Genomic DNA, 2,996 nt, shown 5'->3' on the forward strand with positions numbered 1-2,996 from the left:
CAACGCAACCGAAGGAAGTATGCTCCCATAGCCATATCGTCTAATACAATTGCTAGGGATGCTTAGGATGATAGTTTCCTTTTCTCTTGTATTTGTATTTTGGTTTATGAAATTGAACTCAGTGTAATCCTTCCAATTTTATGAATAAAAAGAGATTTTATGGTCAACTGAATTGTTATTATAAATTGTTATTATTAATTGAAATATATTCGTAAGTAAGACTTCATATGTTCCTTGAAATTAAAAACAATAAAAAACATTGCATTTCATGCATCATTTGCATAACAGGTTTCTTCCGCCAGGTGTTTTATCAGTTCTTCTTCTGTGTATCAGCCAAGCTGACTCATCCTTATAACACTCGAGCTAATCGACTGAAAAGAATATAGCACCTCGAGCAAGAGAACAGAGAACTGAAAGACGAGATCGCCAGACTCACAGCCTTGATGGAATCTGTAATAGCTGCTCATAATCAACAGTATCTACCTCCCATAACTCCTCCTTCTCAGAGGACTGTTATCTCAGAAATCACCTCATCAACTGTGCCTGTGGCAGATATCCAGTATGCTCCTGCCATGCCAGCTGGATTCCCGTGAGGAATACCACCTCATTTTGTGCCTGAGGGGTATGCGCCTACATTTGCTTTTGTGTCGGCATCTAGCCTGGTCCTGTCCGTGCCTCCTCTTAGTGTTCATACTTTGCGTCTTGTCGAGGACACCATATACCACTCTGAACTATCTGAATGTCCGGATGTTTATGAGAATATGGATGAAATGAAGGACCAGTTCCTTGAGCTGCACAAGGAATTGAAGACCTTAAGAGGGAAGGATTTATTTGGGAAGAATGTTGTCGAGCTGTGTTTAGTACCAAATGTCAAAATTTTGGTGAAATTCAAGGTCCTAGACTTTGAAAAATACAAGGGGAATACTTGTCCTTTGAGTCATATTATAATGTCTGCTACAAAGATGTCTACTCAACCTGATAACGACCAGCTTCTTATTCACTACTTCCAGAATAGTCTGACTAGAGTTGCCCTTAGATGGTATATGGGCCTAGATAAAGCTAGCATCTGTACTTTCATCAACTTGAGTGAGGCCTTTGCCAAGTAGTATAAGTATAATGTTGATATGGCGCAAGATAGGGATTAGTTGAGGTCTATGTCTCAGAAGGACAAAGAGACGTTCAAAGATAATGCTCAAAGATGCAGGGAGCTGGCTGCGCAGATTAGTCCACCTTTGGAATAAAAGGAGATGACTAAGATTTTCTTGAAGACGCTGAGTTCATTTTACTATGAACGAATGATCACAAGTGTCCCCAATGATTTTACCGAAATGGTAAACATGGGGATGAGATTGGAAGAAGGAGTCTGTGAGGGACGTTTATCCAAAGATGAAGCGTCGACAAGTTAGAAGTATGGTGGGAGTTTCTCTAAAAAAAGGAAGGAGAAACTAATGCAATATTAGTTGGAAGGCAGAGGAGGCCTCATGTGAGGAATAATTCTCAGTCATGTCAACATCAACATCAAGTATCATCAGTAATTCCAATCTTTTCCAACAATTCAACTGCAACAACATACTAACTACAACAACAACAATCATCATCAAAACTTTAAGAGGAAGAAGGTCTCTTTTGACCCTATTCCTATGACGTATGCAGAGTTGTACTCGTCCTTAATCGTTAAGAATCTTATCCAGCCAAGGAACCCTCCTCAAATTCCTGAGCCACTGCCATGGTGGTTCAAACTATATTTACATTGTACTTTTCACCATGAAGTTTCTGGTCATGATATTGAAAACTGCTATCCCCTGAAGTATGAAGTTCAGAAGCTAGTCAATAGTGGTATTGTGTCCTTTGAGGACAGAGCGCCGAATGTGAAAGTCAACTCGTTGCCTACTTATGGAAACGCTTTTGTAAACATGGTGGACAGTTGTCCATGGAATTTTAGAGTATTTGATGTACGTCGTATCTGTAGTTATTTGGTGGAGATTCACAAGGATTTGTGCATGGTGAGCCATTGTGAACATAACCATGACGGTTGTGTCATTTGTAGTGTGAATCCTCGTGGATGTGTAATTATCAAAAGAGATAATCAAAAGTTGATGGATGAGAATGTTATCCATGTACAAAAGTCAAGGTATTTTGGAGATTATATGAATGCCATTGTGCCAGTGTTCAAGACCCCTGAGCGGGTAGTCATTCAATTCGATAGTAGCAAAAACAATAATGTCAACAGATCGGTATCACTGTTGGTTATACGGTTAGTGCGCTCTGTCCCCTATGCATCCGATAAAGTTGTGCCATACCAGAATAATGCCACCATGATTGAAAAAGGTCAAAAGGTTCCTCTCCCGGTCGCATATTCAGTGGTGAATATCGCAGATGTAGTGAAGGTGACCCGTAGTGGTCGTGTGTTTAGTCCGGTTTTTCCTAAGATTGTGGAAGATGTTTCCGTAGGGAAGAAGGCAAAAGTTCCTGCAATTAATCCGATTAGTGCTCCAACATGTCATTTTGGTGAATCCAGCAAGTTGAAGACGAATGATGATGATTGTCGCGGTGGGATTTATCACGAGATTAAGTATTGATTGAACTTAACCCGTTTGAAAAATATTTTAAATGCAAGAGTCGCCACCGTCTTTTATTTTATCCAAAAAAGAGGAAGGGAAAAATAATGGTAAATCCCTTTAGAGTTACGGGTTCGGGGGTTGGTTATGCAAAGGGAAGGTATTAGCACCCTCTACATCTGTGGTACTCCACAGGAACCTTTTTGCTTATGTTTATGTGAATGCTTTGCTTTTTTCGCTTTGATCGTTTGATTGGGGAGATGAGAAAAGAACTTGATTTTATTGTTTTTGGACTCGATAAAGTCGTAGACTTCATGCCTACGTATCTCCAAGGCGCAATGGAGAAATCAGAATCCACGTAGTTCTCCCAAAAGAAAAGGGGAAAGTCTGTTTTGTTGATTTTAGATTGGCGTGTCTTGCCATCTCTTGCTCGACCTA

Source organism: Lathyrus oleraceus, chromosome 6 (assembly GCF_024323335.1).
Source record: "Lathyrus oleraceus cultivar Zhongwan6 chromosome 6, CAAS_Psat_ZW6_1.0, whole genome shotgun sequence".
Classification (NCBI taxonomy): Eukaryota; Viridiplantae; Streptophyta; class Magnoliopsida; order Fabales; family Fabaceae; genus Lathyrus; species Lathyrus oleraceus.